Source organism: Lactuca sativa, chromosome 2 (assembly GCF_002870075.4).
Source record: "Lactuca sativa cultivar Salinas chromosome 2, Lsat_Salinas_v11, whole genome shotgun sequence".
Taxonomy (NCBI): domain Eukaryota; kingdom Viridiplantae; phylum Streptophyta; class Magnoliopsida; order Asterales; family Asteraceae; genus Lactuca; species Lactuca sativa.
In genome coordinates this window covers 200695732-200715965 of record NC_056624.2, presented here as the reverse complement: position 1 = coordinate 200715965, position 20234 = coordinate 200695732, and positions in this window count along the sequence as shown.

Sequence of the window (20234 nt, the reverse complement as noted above, 5' to 3'; positions counted from 1 at the left end):
TATTCTTGGTGGTAGTTAACTGAGATATATATATATATATATATATATATATATATATATATATATATATATATATATATATATATATTCATCCATCTAATAATGATATAACCTTTATTATTACTATGAAGTTAACTGGGAAATGAAAACTAGCGTTTATGGCATAACTCTATGATGAGAGGACTTAAGGCTCGTAATAAGCTAGGGTTTGTAGATGATACTCTTAAAATAGAAAAGGTTGAACAATCAAAGGTTTTAAAATGTGAACGTGCTAATGATGTAGTGTTTTCTTGGATTCTTGGGTCTATTTTTGAATCAATATGTGTTGGACATGCTTATCCTGAGAATGTTGAAGATATATGGAATGAACTTTTTGAAACATATAATAAGGCTGATGGATCTATTGTTTTTAACATTCATCAACAAATAAATTTCTTCAAACAAAATGATTCACCCCTTTCAGAATATTTTAATAACCTTGATTCCATTTGGAAAAAGTTTGATGGACTTACCAACTAGACTGAATGTATTTGTGAAGCTACTACTAAGTTTAATGATAATTCTAAACTAGTGAAGTTAATGTGGTTTTTAAGTGGGCTTGATAATGAAGGGTTTATAGGTTATCAAAAAGATATAAAGCAGAAAATCTTAACGCTTAAGTTCACATGCAACCTATAAAGGATCTATGTTTTCTCTAATTGATAGCAATAAATTATGAACATCAAGAATCCTAAAGGAAACCTATTATAATCGAAATATACATAGGATTAGGGTTAAATGCATTTGATTTGTTGTAGTAAACAAATCACTTTAATCCCTTGTGTTTGTTGGTGTGACAACCCGATATTTCGAATCAATGTAATGACCTAAAAAGTCAAGAATTGTAATCTCTTTTGATATAATGAAATTATCGTCAAAAATAAAATGTTCAAAAGTCTCTACTGGATTGCATAAATGATAGATATCGTGTCAAGGGTTTCAGAAATATAGAACACTAAAATCCGAGTTATAACGAAGAAGTTATGACCAACTTAAAATTTACAGAAAAACCGTCAATACAGTTAAACGTAAAACTTGAAGTTTCAATACAATAATTTTTAGCCTTAGGTATCTAAATGAAAATTGTAGATATCATTAAACCGTAAATGTACGTAAAAAGAGTGTCCAAGTCTGACTTCGTATGAGGAAGTTATGATTTTTCCAAGTTCCGGATATAACAGTAGACAGCTAAAAACTCGAAATAGAGATTGAGAGACTTTTGGCCGAAACAACCTAAATAAGAATCGAAGATCTCAACAATAGTAGTGCAACGGTAAAAAGTCTGACGAAAACGGACGTAGGATGAAGAAGTTATGGATTTACGACGGAGTTTTTGTGTCCCGGCTTGTTAAAAATAATTAATTAAAAATAAAGTCAAAATTAGCCAACGAAGTCTAAACGAGAGTTGTAGACCATATTCTCACCTACGCGTGCATATATAGAACGTCGAAAACGGAGCTCATACGCGGAAGTTACGGATTTTACAAGTTCGAGACACAAAATCCGAGGCTGTTAGGTTGGCCACGACGTGGCACGAATGGTCACGACGTGGGACCATGACTGATGGGTTTTCAGGCATGGCAGCAGACGTCTCATCCATGGAAGGGGATAGGATCGACTCCACGACGTGGGCAACCCTTTTGCCACGACATGGGACCCAATAATTGGGCTATAAATAGAGCTCAAAGGGTTTCGGGTTTCATTGCTCAATTCTCTTCTTTCTCGTGCCGAAGCTCTGCGTTTAAACCCTCGAAGCCATCCCGAAGCCCCGATCTTCACATCCAAGTTCCGAAGGAAGGTTTTACACTCCCGAGATTTCCGAGATTCCCGAGAAATCAACTTTCTCAAGTCAAAGTTCTGCTCGGTTTTCGTCTCACCTTCTTCAATCTATCAGGTGAGTTCATACCCCTATAACTACGTTTTCAAATGTTTTATAAATGATTTTATACACTTTTAAGGGGGTGAATACAAGTACACACAGTTATCCTTGTGTGAAAAACATCAATCTTTAGCTATACTTTTTATTATATAATAAATCATATGTGATTTATAAACTATCATACGAAAACGTTCTCATACAACATATCACGATAACACTTTGTCCTTTTCGAATGAAACATGTTGTTATATAAATATCAAACATTTTATTTATATTTTGAGTATAAATGTTCAATAATGTTATTACAAATGTTATACTGTTAGGTGCTTTTCATGTACCCACTTTGTAGCTTTATTTCATAAAAGTACATTGAATATAGGCTTAAACTCATGCATTTTGCATGTTTTTCGGGATTTTTCATGAGACAATTTCATTCAAATACTTTTGTGATATTTCAGGGACTTTTGGAGGTAGGATATTGTTGGATGAGGTAAATAAAAGTTGCGGACAAAATTTCAGGACTTGCGGAGCACCGAGGAGCAAGATATCAAAGAAATGAAGATTTTGGCTTTACAGAGATTTACACGGCCATATAAATGCAAGCCTTGCATTTACGCGGGCCGTGTAAACGTAGATTTCTGTGTAACGCCTGTGTTTCCGGGCTTGCCATATTTAGCAATATAATAGTCTAGGTTAACCTTTGTAACCCGTTTTGAAATAATAAGAATGTATTATTTGAGTATTATGTGTTTTGTGCTTAATTGCTTAATTATGTGGTCTGATTAATTAAGAATAAAAATAAGCGTCAAAATTTAAGTGTGAAATAAACTTAATATCTTTGGTTAATGTTGTAGTAGTCAAAATGAGGTTTCCGAATATATATAGAACGCCCAAATCTGACTTCGTATGAGGAAGTTATGATTTATCGAAGTTCCGGCTTAGCGATATACAGCCTGTTTTACTCGATTTGAGATCGAGCGGTTGTTAGCCGAAGCAATCTAAACGAGGATCGAAGGTCTCGTTGTTGGTATCGAAGCGATAAAAAGTTAGGCGAGAACGGACATCAAACGAAGAAGTTATGAATTTATAACGAAAGTTTCTGTCGCGGCCTATTAAAAATAATTAATAAAAATAAAGTCAAAACTAGCCGACGGAGTCTAAACGAAAGTCGTAGAGCATGGTCTCACCTTTCCGTGGATATAAAGAACGTCGAAAACGGAGTTCGTATGAAGAAGATATGAATTTCCGAAGTTTATTTAATATTTTGTATTTTTATTTAATTATAAATCGAAGGTATTATCCGAAGCCGTGTCACCGGTGTAATCCGGAGTACGCCCCGCGTACGAGGTTACGCTGTCGCGTAACTCCGATAGTGTCGACACTTCGGATGACGCATGCAATGACGATTTCGGACGCGTACGCGCTGCGTACGCCTGTACGCCCCGCGTACTCCGAGGCTCCAGCCTCTATATAAAGGATCCGAAGGCAGCCTCATTTGTTGTTCAATTTCTTCTCTTCTCTCTAGTATTTTGCATCGTTTTTCGTGCCGAAGCTACCCCGAAGCCCCGGTATCATACTCTAGCCCCGAGGCAAGTCCCGAGATCCCGAAGATCCCGAGAAGCGCGGTTCCCGAGTCGAAGCTCTGCCCGCGAGAAGTTCGATTTTCGAGGAGATCTTCCAGATCTGCTGTGGATTACTACTTCTATAAGCCGTAGTGCTGTCGGATCGTCTTCTGATCAAGTGAGTGTGTAGTTATTTCTTCTAATACAATAATACGAAGTATTTTATATAAAAATATGTGCTATGTGTATATATTTGGTTGTGTTATGTGTGAATGAGTATTCACTCTCTTCTATCTTATAGATCTGCTTATTTCTTTATGAGATATGTGTTATGTGTGTGTGTGCCTCATCTGTTATGTGATATATGTGTTGATTCAAGCATGCTATACAGGTTTTCTTTAAACTATGTATACAAATGTATATTTTTATCTACTAATATGTTGGGTAGAACATGGGTAGATAGTTGGTGTGTAATAAACAGATGAGAGGCCTCGTTGTTGTTGTTGTTGTTGATCTAGTTATTCAGCGGAGTATGGATAACGACCACGGACTCTTTCTAGACAGTCCAGTGGAACGCTAGCAGGTTCATAACCTGTAGGTGTTGTGAACGATGTGTTCACCGGTGTACTCTATCCCCCTCATGGTTGCCTTTAGGATATCTATTGTTGAGGAAACCCCTTCGCAGTGATGTCCGTCCCGATGAAAATCCTAGATTAGGTCCCTTGAGATAGTTGTTTTAGGGACGTAAAGTGAGGATAACGGGAATGGGTAATCGGGATAGTGTTTGGTTGGTGAAATTAAATATAACTTATTTATTGTGGGTTGAAAACCCTATATGCTCACCAGGCTCCCAAGCCTGACCCACTCAGTTTTATTTGTATTACAGGAAGTGGCACAAGGGCGTAAGATGGATGGATCATCTTGTTGTTTTGTTTACAAGTCTGTATATGTATATATTTGTTGAATGACTTGTAATGTTTATCGTTTATGCTTTATGGTCTGTATCGGAACATGACATCCCGAGTTTTGATTATATAATGAAATGCATCTCTTGATGAAATGCTTTGATAAATATTATTTTATCATGTTTTGTTTTGGGAACAAATTCCGCAACTCTTTCAATTCAAAAGGATTTACTCTGAAAATATTTAAAAGCATAAATGAAAATCGGTCTTTTCTGGCCGAGATTTTGGGGATGTCACAGTTGGTATCAGAGCATTAGTTTAAGCGAACTAGGGATTTGTAGGATTTCTAGACTTAAACTTAGAATGCTAAATGGAATGATGAGATGTGTGTCTGTTGGATTTTAGACACGAGCACTAGTTTATTTTAGGAAAGTAGCCTAAAATGCTTTATGTGCTAAATGTTATATGTTGCCATATATGATATTATTTGTTCGGATCTACGGTTTGTTGCCAACCGGATCTGAAGGTTTATGTGTTTAGGATTCTAAGCGTATGTATACGATATTAGAACTAGCATGTAATCGTTTGGAGTAATAAGGTGAAATAATTCGGTGTGTAGATCAAAATGGTGAGAACAAGGAGTGGCGTTGGAAATGCTGATGAAAACAGGAATCAACCACCTGTAATTCAACAAGTACCTGTCGTAGCTGATGCACCTGAGCCGATAACAATAGCTGGTGTACAAATGATGATTCAAATGATGTTGGATCGTCAGATGGAAGAAACAAGGCGCCTGCTTAGGCAGAATCGTGAAGAACCGTCAATTCAAGCAGAAGAGCCCGAGGAGAATGGAGGGCAGTCTGAAGGAGAAAACTTTAGTGGAATCATTGGTCAAGACGAACAACCAGTGGTTAGACGCAATAACCAGTATGGAGGAAATGATGGTCGTGGGTGCAAGTATAAGGATTTCATGGCATCCAAACCACCATGTCTATCCGGAAGCCCGACGCCGGTGCAAGTTATGGATTGGGTCTCCGAAATGGAGACTATGTTTGAAAGTTGCGAATGCAGCAACAGGCAGAAGACCGCTCTTGCGATCCCCCTGCTAAAATCTGGCGTGTTGAGTTGGTGGAAGCTGTTAGCTGACTCTATGCCCAAGGGAGAAGCAAGCAAAATGTCTTGGGAAGACTTTGTGGAACAACTAAAAATGCAATACTGCTCCGAGCAGGACCTTCTGGAAATCAGTAATGAGTTTCAGAATTTGAAGAAAGGGAAATCGAGCGTTACTGAATACGCTGCAAGTTTCACAGAAAAGATGAAGTTTATCCCATATTTGGTGCCTACAGAACTCTCTAAGGTCAACAAGTTTGCCCTTGGACTACCAGCGGACTATGGTCCAATGGTTAAGCAAGCAACCACATTGAAAGCCGCCATCTGGGCTGCTAGAAATGTTGAGACCCAGATCAGGGAAAAAGGTCTGGAAAGGTCAGAGGTTGGCAAGAAAAGGAAAATCGATGGATTTTCAGGGTCCAGCAAGAAAAGTAAATTCTCGAAGTCTAGTTCGAGAGGAAGTGGAGGAAAGGTAGAGGCGAAATGGTGCGACAAGTGCAAGAAGAAGCATCATGGGAAGTGTGGCGGGGAAACCACATGCTTCAAATGTGGAAAGCCAGGGCATTATGCCAACGACTGCACCTTCACCAAGAATGTTTGTTATGGTTGTGGTGAGGAGGGGCACATCTCAAGGGATTGTCCGAAAAAGAAAGAAGCAGCAAGACCCAACATTCCGCCAAAGCCAAAGGCGAGAGCATTCCAGATGACACTGGAAGCTGCTAAAGATGAAGCTGATGTCGCTTCAGGTACCTTTCTCGTTAACAAATTGCCTGCCCAAATTTTATTTGATTCTGGAGCCAACTACTCCTTTATATCGCATGAATTTGGTAGAAAACTAGCTTTACCTGTTGATAGACTAGGTAATGCTTTATTAGTCGAAGTCGCTAGTGGCAAGTTTGTACCTGTTAGCCATCGTATGAAAAACATCTTAATCGATCTGAATGGAAATAAGCTCCGCGAGGAATTATTGCCTATCGAACTTAACGGTTTCGACATCGTTTTGGGAATGGATTGGCTTAGCGCCAATGATGCCGAAATTTTATGCAAGAAGAAAATAGCGAGAGTAAATCCACCTCGGAAGGAATCGTTTATGGTGTACGGAGATAAACGCAGAGTAAACTCTGGAATCATTTCTCTAATGAAAGCCAGAAAATGTTTGACCAAGGGGTGTACATCATACTTAGCATTCGTAATCGACGCTAAGAAGGAAAAGAAGGTGATGCAAAATATTCCTGTTGTGTGTGATTATCCGGAAGTATTTCCCGAAGATCTTCCTGGATTACCGCCTGATAGACAAGTGGAATTCCGTATTGACTTGTTGCCAGGAACAACGCCAATTGCGAAAGCACCTTATCGATTAGCACCGACGGAGATGAAGGAGCTAATGATGCAACTTCAGGAGTTATTGGACAACGGTTTCATTAGACCTAGTTCATCGCCCTGGGGAGCTCCGGTGTTATTTGTAAAGAAGAAAGATGGAAGTATGAGAATGTGCATTGATTACAGAGAGCTGAACAAGGCAACAATAAAGAATAGATATCCGTTGCCGAGGATTGATGACCTGTTTGATCAATTGCAAGGTTCGAGTTATTTCTCGAAGATCGATCTTAGGTCAGGATATCATCAGCTAAAAGTAAGAGAGCAAGATATCGAGAAGACTGCATTCAGAACAAGATATGGACACTACGAGTTCTTGGTTATGTCGTTTGGACTAACCAATGCTCCAGCAGCGTTCATGGATTTGATGAATAGGGTTTGTAACCCGTTCCTTGATAAATCCGTGATAGTGTTCATAGACGACATTCTGATTTACTCGAAAAGCCAGGAGGAGCATGGCAGACACTTGCGAGAAGTGTTGGAAGTTCTGAAGAAGGAGAAGCTGTATGCTAAGTTCTCCAAATGTGATTTTTGGATTCGTGAAGTCCAATTCTTGGGTCACGTGGTCAACCAAGAAGGGATAATGGTTGATCCAGCAAAGATCGAAGCTGTGACGAAGTGGGAACAACCGAAAAGTCCCACGGATATTCGAAGCTTTCTGGGATTAGCTGGATATTACCGAAGGTTTATCCAAGGCTTTTCTTCGATCGCTAGTCCATTGTCAGCTTTGACCCACAAAGGAGCTACTTATGCTTGGGGTGAGAAGCATAAGGAAGCATTTGAGAAGCTAAAGGAGAAGCTATGCGAGGCACCGATACTTTCTCTACCCGATGGAGTTGAAGACTTCGCTGTCTATAGCGATGCGTCTGGTGTTGGTTTGGGTTGTGTTTTGACCCAAAGAGAAAAGGTGATAGCATATGCGTCTCGACAGCTGAAAGAGCATGAAAAGAACTACCCGACTCATGATTTAGAGTTGGCAGCGGTAGTTTTCGCTCTGAAAATATGGAGGCATTACCTCTATGGCACGAAGTGCAAACTTTTCACTGATCATAAGAGTCTCCAATACCTCTTTAATCAGAAAGAATTGAATATGAGGCAACGACGCTGGCTAGAATTACTTAAAGACTATGACTGCGAGATACTTTACCACCCCGGTAAAGCTAATGTTGTTGCTGATGCTCTCAGTCGGAAAGTCAATCCCGAAAGGAAAAGGCCAAGAGCGTTGAGAATTGAAGTTGTCTCAACTATTTTGGAAAGTATAAAGAAAGCTCAGAGCGAAGCTTCTGAGAAGAATGACAGAAAGGAGGAACGTTTGGGCAAAACGTTGGTGTTCGGTGTAAACAGTCATGGACTGAAGGTGTTCCAAGATCGGATTTGGATACCTAAGACAGGAGGAGTCAGAGATCTTCTGATGGAAGAAGCTCACAAGACCATGTACTCGATTCATCCGGGTAGCACTAAAATGTATAGGGACCTGAAACCCTACTACTGGTGGCCGACGATGAAGCTTGATGTTGCAAAGTATGTGGCCGAGTGTGTGACTTGTGCGAGAGTCAAGACACAACATCAGAAACCGTACGGGAGTTTAGAACCTTTGTCTGTGCCTATGGGTAAGTGGGAAGACATTGCTATGGATTTTGTCACTAAACTACCCAGAACAAAGAATGGTCACGACATGATTTGGGTGGTCGTTGATCGATTCACTAAGAGTGCGCATTTCATAGCGGCCAGGGAGAAATGGTCTATGGAGAAGCTTGCGAATTCTTACGTGAAGGAAATTGTGAGGCTTCACGGTGTTCCGTTAACGATTGTGTCGGATCGTGATAGCCGTTTCACATCGAGGTTTTGGAAAAGTCTACAAGAGGAATTGGGTACCAAGTTGTGTTTAAGTACAGCTTACCATCCGCAGACTGATGGTCAGAGCGAACGAACGATACAAACACTTGAAGATATGCTGAGAGCGTGTACCTTGGAATTCCTAGGTAATTGGGATGAACATTTACCTTTGGTAGAGTTTTCCTATAATAATAGTTTTCACTCGAGCATTAAGATGGCACCTTACCAAGCTTTGTATGGACAGAAGTGTCGTACGCCGTCTTGTTGGCTTGAGGCTGGGGAAAAGCAGTTTATGGGACCGGAGTTGGTTCATCAAACTGCTGAAAAGTTGAAAATAATTAGGGAAAGAATGTTAGCGGCTCAGGATCGTCAAAAGAGCTATGCTGACAAAAAGCGAAGACCGATAACTTTTGAGGTTGGGGATTCGGTTTTGCTTAAAGTCTCGCCGTGGAAGGGACTTATAAGATTTGGTAAAAGGGGAAAGTTGAGTCCAAGGTTTATTGGACCGTTTAAAGTTCTTCAGAGGATTGGGAACCAAGCTTACAAGCTCGAACTACCAGAAGAACTGAATGGAATTCATAACACTTTTCATGTGTGTTATTTGAGGAAGTTCACGGGAGAAGTTCCCGACATAATTCCAATTTCTGAATTGAGAATTGATGAGAACAAAAGGTTGATTGAAGAACCAGAGGCAATTGTTGACCGAAAGACTAAGAAATTGCGACACAAGATGGTTGGGTTAGTGCTTGTCCGATGGAAACACACGAATGGGCCGAATCTCACCTGGGAGACGGAGAGTGACATGATGGGTCGCTATCCGCATTTGTTTGTTGATGTGTGATTCCGGGGACGGAATCATTCTAAGGTGGAGAGAATTGTAACGCCTGTGTTTCCGGGCTTGCCATATTTAGCAATATAATAGTCTAGGTTAACCTTTGTAACCCGTTTTGAAATAATAAGAATGTATTATTTGAGTATTATGTGTTTTGTGCTTAATTGCTTAATTATGTGGTCTGATTAATTAAGAATAAAAATAAGCGTCAAAATTTAAGTGTGAAATAAACTTAATATCTTTGGTTAATGTTGTAGTAGTCGAAATGAGGTTTCCGAATATATATAGAACGCCCAAATCTGACTTCGTATGAGGAAGTTATGATTTATCGAAGTTCCGGCTTAGCGATATACAGCCTGTTTTACTCGATTTGAGATCGAGCGGTTGTTAGCCGAAGCAATCTAAACGAGGATCGAAGGTCTCGTTGTTGGTATCGAAGCGATAAAAAGTTAGGCGAGAACGGACATCAAACGAAGAAGTTATGAATTTATAACGAAAGTTTCTGTCGCGGCCTATTAAAAATAATTAATAAAAATAAAGTCAAAACTAGCCGACGGAGTCTAAACGAAAGTCGTAGAGCATGGTCTCACCTTTCCGTGGATATAAAGAACGTCGAAAACGGAGTTCGTATGAAGAAGATATGAATTTCCGAAGTTTATTTAATATTTTGTATTTTTATTTAATTATAAATCGAAGGTATTATCCGAAGCCGTGTCACCGGTGTAATCCGGAGTACGCCCCGCGTACGAGGTTACGCTGTCGCGTAACTCCGATAGTGTCGACACTTCGGATGACGCATGCAATGACGATTTCGGACGCGTACGCGCTGCGTACGCCTGTACGCCCCGCGTACTCCGAGGCTCCAGCCTCTATATAAAGGATCCGAAGGCAGCCTCATTTGTTGTTCAATTTCTTCTCTTCTCTCTAGTATTTTGCATCGTTTTTCGTGCCGAAGCTACCCCGAAGCCCCGGTATCATACTCTAGCCCCGAGGCAAGTCCCGAGATCCCGAAGATCCCGAGAAGCGCGGTTCCCGAGTCGAAGCTCTGCCCGCGAGAAGTTCGATTTTCGAGGAGATCTTCCAGATCTGCTGTGGATTACTACTTCTATAAGCCGTAGTGCTGTCGGATCGTCTTCTGATCAAGTGAGTGTGTAGTTATTTCTTCTAATACAATAATACGAAGTATTTTATATAAAAATATGTGCTATGTGTATATATTTGGTTGTGTTATGTGTGAATGAGTATTCACTCTCTTCTATCTTATAGATCTGCTTATTTCTTTATGAGATATGTGTTATGTGTGTGTGTGCCTCATCTGTTATGTGATATATGTGTTGATTCAAGCATGCTATACAGGTTTTCTTTAAACTATGTATACAAATGTATATTTTTATCTACTAATATGTTGGGTAGAACATGGGTAGATAGTTGGTGTGTAATAAACAGATGAGAGGCCTCGTTGTTGTTGTTGTTGTTGATCTAGTTATTCAGCGGAGTATGGATAACGACCACGGACTCTTTCTAGACAGTCCAGTGGAACGCTAGCAGGTTCATAACCTGTAGGTGTTGTGAACGATGTGTTCACCGGTGTACTCTATCCCCCTCATGGTTGCCTTTAGGATATCTATTGTTGAGGAAACCCCTTCGCAGTGATGTCCGTCCCGATGAAAATCCTAGATTAGGTCCCTTGAGATAGTTGTTTTAGGGACGTAAAGTGAGGATAACGGGAATGGGTAATCGGGATAGTGTTTGGTTGGTGAAATTAAATATAACTTATTTATTGTGGGTTGAAAACCCTATATGCTCACCAGGCTCCCAAGCCTGACCCACTCAGTTTTATTTGTATTACAGGAAGTGGCACAAGGGCGTAAGATGGATGGATCATCTTGTTGTTTTGTTTACAAGTCTGTATATGTATATATTTGTTGAATGACTTGTAATGTTTATCGTTTATGCTTTATGGTCTGTATCGGAACATGACATCCCGAGTTTTGATTATATAATGAAATGCATCTCTTGATGAAATGCTTTGATAAATATTATTTTATCATGTTTTGTTTTGGGAACAAATTCCGCAACTCTTTCAATTCAAAAGGATTTACTCTGAAAATATTTAAAAGCATAAATGAAAATCGGTCTTTTCTGGCCGAGATTTTGGGGATGTCACATTCTGCGTAGTATATTTTTGCGTTTATGTGGGTCGTGTAAATGACAATGTTAATTTACGCGGGCCGTGTAAACGTAAATGTGAGTTTTAAAGCAGTTTTTCACCATTCTTAAAAGGGGAACCGATTTTTTCTTTACAGGGTCGACTTTTGGAGAAGAGAAGGCGATTTTCTTGAGGATTTTGGAGTTGATTAACACTTGGGAACATTTGATTTCATTTTGTAAGAACTTTAATTTCATTTTCTAGATTTGTGATCTTGTTCTAGCCATGAGTGGCTAGAACCCTAGTTTCTCCAACTTTATGTCTTGACTTTATAGTTGTGATTTCAATCATGTGATTTTATATTTGCTTCCAGTTCCTACCTAGTGAATTTGATTTTGTTTCAATTGAATGTTTGATTCTAATTGTGATTCTTATTAGCCATTTGAATTAGGGTTAGGTCATTCAAGTTATCTAATTGCAAAATCTGTAATTGTTTTGTGAATTGGACTAAGTAACAAACACTAAATCGATTTCCATTGAATGAATTTAGTGTAAAACTTATTCACATACTCTTACACTCCCGAGCTTGTGAGGAGTATTGGGTGTTGTTGGGAACATTCACATAAATCTTATTGCAACCTTTTGATTTCTATCTAAGAGCTTGTTTAGACTAAAATTAGAAGGTTAGGTTATTTTCAAAGAGCTTGTTTTGAAATTGACAACTTGGTGAATGAGAAGTGTTAGAACTTGTTAACACTTTCAAGTACCAACTTAGGTGGAATTGAGTAGATATTATTTCATCCTTGGAATCACATTGTTAAATTGTCTTACATAGAGTTGGAGTTCTCACAAATCCTGAATTTGTTTCATTTAATTGATCATTTAGTTATCGTTTTATCCTCTTGTTTAAATCATTGCATACCAACCCCCCCTCCCCATTTATGTGACCATTATTGTACCTTCCGCAAAAGGTATAAGCACTTGTCCCGCGTCTCTGTGGATCGACCCTGCTTACCTTGTATTACATTTTTAGTGCAAAGTAACAATGTTATGGAGTCATTTTGTACCCCTTTATTTGTTGGGTTTGACACGCCTAACATATACTTTACATACAAAGTCGACGCTACACTAGGGTTAATCATACAAACAAATCATACATTTGGAGAAACTATAATAGGTATAGTTTACTAGATATTCATGAGATTTTACATACTATAAGTACTATATCAAGGAAATACTTTCATATACAAGAACAAATGGACTTTTCATACGTAAACCTATTTGATACTATGTTTTGTGAGACATTCAACTTCACGTACTTTCAAGTATGTAGTTAAAGTCCTGTATTATATACCATAATCTCTTGTACGGAGAGCGTGTGTCACAACTGAAAATTTTGAGCCATGTAATCTATACATTCAAGTTAATGGGAATCAAAAACTTCAATCAAATACAACATGCTAGAACTACAAATAGTCATCAAACAATTGGAGACCCTAAAAGTCCTTGTTAAGTCCATTTTGGATTAGGACTCCCTTATTGGATCCAAACGGACCAATAAGCTTCCAATTAGATTATCATGGGCTTAGAACCCTAATTGGGCTCTAATTGGACCCACACTTATTTATTTTAACATTTTAGGTCATGTTGGGCCTAGAATGAAATGGATTAAGAGCCTTGATACATGAATAACCTAAAACTAGTTCAAGAAAAACATAAAAATCCTACTACATTCTTTTAAGCATAAAACACACTCTAACTAACTCTAATTTTGGGCTTAAGGGAAAAAGCCCAAATTTTTCTTTTCCCTTTCAAAAATCTCGGCCCAAAGGCCCAAATCCAAGAAGATAAGGAATAGTTGACTTAAGTGTGCCACCTCATTATTGTCCATAGGATCTCCATGCAAAATATTTCCTTTTCCCATGCAAGTATCACTTCAAAAATCATCTCACTCCTTCCTCTCTCTCACTCTCGGCCATACACCCACACACACACACAAAAATCTCTCAAATCCTCTCTAGATCACTCAAGAACAACTCTCCCTCTCCACTCAAAAATCTCGAGTTCTAGGAAGCATTCAAGAGGAAATCTCCACAAAATTCTTCATCTAAGGTAAGATTATGCATAGATCTATGGTTTAAATTCTTTTGTTATCAAAATCCTTTCCTAATCTATGCAAAAATCGTGATCTTGCATCCTAGAACCATCTCAAAACTCGAGATCTTCATCAAAGGGAGCTAAGGCCAAAAACACTTCATTTTCCTTCCATTTTTCCTTGCAAAACCGAATCAACACCCCAAGGTGAGCTTCATACCCCCTATTTTCTGTTTTTATGAGTTTTGTGGGGGGGGAATACAAGTGAAAGTGTAGATCTATATGTGTTTTGTATGCCTTGTATGATTTCCATGCTTATATGTATGCTTTTATGTGTTTTAATGTTGGATCTAGCCATAAAACTCCTCCAAACCGAGATATAACTTAAGTTTTATGATTTTAGCATGAAATGTATTTCTACATACAAAGTGTTTCAAGAAAGATAGCTAAATGGTTTAGTAACAATTTTCTTTAAGCTAAAAACCCAAATTTTGGGCCAAAAATGTGAAAAATACAAAATTAAGGGCCCAAATTGACATTTCACAGATTCTGATGGACGAAGTGTGCCAAAACAGTATCCATAAAACTATTTCTGGAATTATACTCAATTAGAGGGTTAAAAACATAAATTTCAAGCTTAATGGGCTAAAAATGAAAATTTCGGCCCAATGAGGCCCATTATGCGAATTTTTCTGTTTTGGAGGGCCAAAACTGTAATTTTCTGTAAAACAGTGGACTATAAGTGTTCCAAATCCTTTTCAAAGGTTTAAAATGCTTTTTAAATTTAAAAAGGACCAAAGTTGCAAAAATTTTCCAATTTGGGCCAAAATTGTCAAAGTTGCGAAAAGAAGGGATTAAAACCGAGAAAACTGCATTTTCAGGGTCTTAAGCTGATTTCTATGAAAAATATGCTGGAAAATGTTTATTTCAATAATTTTTGGTGTCAAAATGTCAAGAAAACTGATTTAAGGACCAAACCGGAAGATATTTTAAATAAAGGGTGGAAAAGGTAAATTTTACAAACGAGGAGGGGCTGAAAACAGAAAATTTCCAAGACTAATTCAATACATGCAATATGATCAAATAATACTACTACTACTATCGACAAAATACAATACACTACAATACCAAAAGTCGTTGTTAAACGAATTGGTTCGGTCTCGAACCAATAAAAATCCGAAACCACTAACACAACGATACTATGATACTACAATACTATGGTTCATACAAATAACGATTCGGAATACATTATACATGTGCACAGACGTCTACGCACTATCTTTGGGCCCCACAAGTGTAAAATATTGTTCGTTGAGCCTAGCTAGCCCGACGACCTGATCTTAAGGCCCAGAGACTTCATTTTACGAAGTGTTGGGTTTTACCAACCCGACACGACGTAACCGGACTTTCAATAGCTATAGACTACTGGCCCCCAAGGGTCCTTTAGTGTCGCTAGTGGAGTCTGCCTTTTTGCGAGGCGGGTCTGGGACCCCTCGTACCTTTTTATCCCCAACCGGCTAATGGAGTCGTCGAGGCCTTCGTGCCCTCCTTCTCTTCGGATGTGGGACTACAGGACGGTTGGATAGCGTGACTAGTACGGACGACGCCTTCGGGATCGTTAGTATTGCTATAGACTAGTCGTTTGTGTAACGCGTGTTTGTGGCGGATAGTCATGCTCAACAATGATCCAATGTCGTCTGGAATGATAACTTCATGTGTTGCAATGGTTTCAAAGTAATTTCATGGAATTCAAAGAATGAGGAAAACATCGGGTTTTCCTAGGGTTTTCAATACATACACTTTCAGAATACATACAATTTTTAACGAACAATATTTTACAAGTATAGAAAACAAACAAGCATACTTATGGATCTTCACAACATTTTCAAAAGCTTTTCTTTTCAGAAAATATCGGATTTTCTGGTGGCTTTCAAACAATACAAAACATTGGATTTCAAACACTACTTATGAACTCACCAACATTTCACATGTTGACGTTTTTCAAAATACTTGTATTCTCAGGGAACCAGTGAATCAAAGGAAATCATATTCGGTGACGGCTGCAATTTATTTATGTTTGAATCGAACAATTTAATTTTTGGGAATGTAACGTTTAGACAATGTATGACATGTAAACACTATTAGTTGTAATATATTGATGCACGGTGACGAATGTTGTTATGTTTCATATATATTCAATGTCATGGTATTCAATTGAGTCACGACAGCCCCCGGACGTTTCCGCCGTCTGGTTCGGGGGTGTGACAGCGTGATACTTGTGGATAGATCTATATGGGATTGACAATCCCGCACCTAAACTGTTAGCTACAGTTAGACCGGCAGGTCTGGGGTGACAAACTTCATAACATTTCAACTCCTGAAGAACGTTGTTACAGACAGTGTGGGTCAATAGCATGGTTATAAAACTCACATGGAGTATTAAAACACGTTGATTTACGGGGTTATCAAATGCCTTAGTGATTTTATACACACATAAATCTACTATTCTAGGCATGAAAAACACTATTGCATTACAGTTTTAGAACTTTTAAACTACCACATACTTATGGAAAAATATTGGATTTCTAGAAGCAAACATTCAAAACAGTCGGGTCTTGGTAGAAGACTACTTTTAGTCTAGTAGGAAATATGGGATTTTCTAGGAGTTTTCAAACATCTACAAACAACTTCATTCAAATTTATACAAACATTGACATTAAATACTTATGAACTCACCAGCTTAAATGCTGATCTACTCTTTCAAATCTACTTGTATTTCTCAGGGATTCAGTAATACATGTAAACTTTAGCTTTTGGAGAAGTGACGCTAAGGCGTCGGTTTAAAACTCATTTTTTCATCATATTGTAATTTGTTTTGAAACAAGTATCATTCAACATTTAAATTATATATATGATGGTTGTTTTACTTTCTTTACTATTAATTCAACTGTTACGATACTACATGAAGTCATCCGCCCTCGAACGATTTCACCGTTCTAGTTTGGGGGTGTGGTAGTTGGTCTTGGAAAGCTAGTATCAAAAGGGTGATGTCTCTAATGGCTCACACCCAAAACCAAAAACCCGAGAATGAGGAGGAGAGAGGAGATATAAGGAAAATTTCATTCCTATGTTTATGGGTAATGTGGTCAATGAAATTGGCAAGCCAATGGGTCCTATTTATAGTTTAGGTAACTTGTAGGCAAAATAAGATTTGAATTAATTAAATAATAGATTTAATCATAATTCAAACCATTTCCTTATATGCAACCAGGAGGCTTCCAAAAATCTTAGGAAACCATGCAAAACCGTCCATACCATGGAGGGTTCTAGAATTCCTTCTTTTATTCAACTATGGAACAATTACAATTCACTCATTGCACCTTTAATTAATTCCAATCAATCTTGAATTAATTTCAGATTACTTTTGATTAATAATTAATCAATTCTAATTGATTTCACATTAATTTATTAATCAGGTAAATTAACAAATAAATTATTTAACAATTGATCTCATATTAATTTATTAACCACATAACAAATAAACAATTATCCATCTATTGTTAATTAATATATTAATCACATAATATATTAACAAATCATTTTCCCATAATTTCCCATTACAGTTTATTAATCATATAATAATCTAATAAATTATATTTTTATCTCTTAATATCAATTATAGATATTTCTAGTTATGAGGGCAACCCAAAAAGGACTTTGCTTATAATTACAATAGTATATCAATTTCGTTATGGGCTTAGACACCTTAACCCAACAGATGATACATATAATCCAGTTAAGAGTCATTTTGTTTTTATGGATCCTCTACCAAATGTCAAAACTGTTTTTTTATTATCTCTAGACAAGAATCACATCAAAAGAATGGCTCTTTGATTTCAACTAATGCATCTAAAACTCAAACATATGTGTTTAATAGTAGGGTTAATGAATTTAAAAGGAATCAAAATCAAAATAGGTCTAGAAATCCGAATTTGCAATGTAAAAATGATGGCCTTAAAGGTCATTTGATTGAAAAGTGTTATAAACTAATTGGATATCCTAAAGGTTTCAAACCTAAGAGTGATTTTAATAATCAGAATAATCAAAATAAACTTTTTCTATGAATTCATCTTCTCTTACCTATGACAGTACATCTAGTCATTCACTGGAGTCGGTTGGAGGAAATGATGCTCACTACCTCATTAGTGAGCAATATAACAAGTTTCTTCGTCTCATAAATGAGAGTTCAATGAATGAAGATATTATTGCAATTGCTAATATGGCAAGTATTCCATTATTTCAATGTTTTAATTTGTGTGTTAGTTATCAAAGTTAGGTCGCTGACTCAGCAACTAATCAACATATGATAACTTTTGAGTCACTTCTTTATGACATTGTGGATGTGTCAAAACTTAATAAACATCCTAATGGATCGTCTGCTAAAATAAATAAGATTGGAAATCTTTAATTATCATCAAATTTAAATGTCTTTGATATATTTGTTGTTCCTTAGTTTAAAGTTAATATTTTTTCTGTGCAGAAGTTTTGTAAGGATAGTAACTGTGAAATGGTTTTCATTGAACATAGTTTTAAAATTTAGGATTCACTGTCAAAAGAGATGGTGAAGAATTATAAAGAGTATGGGGATTATATTATCTTGGCTATTTTTGTAACACCGAAAAATTTCAAACAAAATTTTCATTTAAAATCACATACTTCTCATAACACATTTCACAAAAATCTCATTTATTTAATTTACAACTCGCAACTCCATAATTGTTTGATTAAAATCCAGGATCCTCAAAACACAACTCTTTCGCTGGTGTGTACAATCACTACAAGAAAAAAGGCCTTTTACGACGCGCAAAATACGACGCTCATTGATCTATGTTACGCAAAGGAGAGTGATATTAGAAAAATGTCATCTCTTCAAAAAATTTAAGGATAGAAGACACGCATTATTGCGCGCCCTTAAATTAGTGTCTAAAAAAAAACACGGAGGGCACCTATAATAAAATGCGCGTCGTCTAAGGATGTCGCTTTATAATTTTTAATGGAACGCGCGTTCCATCCTTTAACAGTAGGGGGAAATGAAATTCTGAAAAAATTAAAAATCCCGCCTTCCTTTTTTTTCTCAATCAAGAAACCCTAACCTTTCTCTCTATTCACAAGCCAGTAATCAGCAAAGAAGATCAACAACAAACACCAACTGGTTTGATTTCTCCCTAAAACTGGTACAACTTCTCCTAAATCCGACTTCACTTCACACTCTGAGTTTGTTCTCTCCCTAATCGATGCATCCACATTCTCGTCTCTCCCCCTCCACCGGGTTTTCTCTTATCTCTCTCCTCCATAGATGAATATTTTTCTTTCTCCTTTGTTCGTGCTTCCTTATTGCAGGTGGTCTCGGTGGTGTTTGATAGTTGGAAACGAAAGCAACAGTGAGTATACAACAGGCCTTCCATTCCAAAAAAAAAACTTTGCACGTAATAGAGAAGGTTAATTCCACATAAGGGATGGAGCCAGAAGATGTGGGTGATAAAAACGCAATCATTGGAGCCAGAAGATATCTCTCCTCCACCAGATGAAGATTGTCGAAGAGCTGAAGGGGGGACCAATTTCTATAAAGCAGTGCTCTATATGTTCCTTTTTCTGGTAATTCTACGATCCCTTTACAATTTATTCTATTTTCGTTTTTTATTTTATATATGTTCATGTTAATTTCTAAACATGAATCACTTCACCTTCTTAAATCTTGTGTTTTTTTTTCATGAAAATCATCCCCCAGTTTATAAAATTATATGCCTAATTGTTGAGATATGCATTTGTTTTAGGTTGAGGGTGAGGGTAGGGCACCTAATTCTCCTTAGAATACAAATACAAAAGCAATATGCCATTGTTGGAATGGAGATGGATTTCAGCAACATGAACTGTTTGACTTTGATTCTTGCTAAATGGAAAATAATAATAGATGAACAGGGGAAGTGGCGACCTAAATACCAAGTGTCATCAGAGAATTGCTATTACGTAGGGGCAGATTTTAGTTTGCATCTTGTTCACCAAGGCAAAAGAAAAAAGAGAAATAGGAAGTGTAGAAGAAAAAAAAGATGAACATGGGAATGAACCAAAAAACAGAGGAATAATGTTTACTTCTTGCCAAAGGTAAAACTACTTATTAAAAACATGATTTTGAATGAAATTACAATGTAATGCAAGTCCTATTTTATACTAAACACAAATGAAACGTAGTCTAATTCAAATACCACATAAAAAATGCAAGTTTACTAAAAATTTCCTAAAATACCCCTGGGCTAAAATTGTCCCAATTTCTCTAGGTTATCCAACAGGTATTGCAGAAAAGTGGGGTTATTCTTGATTCACCAGAGGAGCAAAAGAAGAAGGTTTAGTGATATAGCTATAATATTGTGATTTGTGAACAAACTTGAAACTA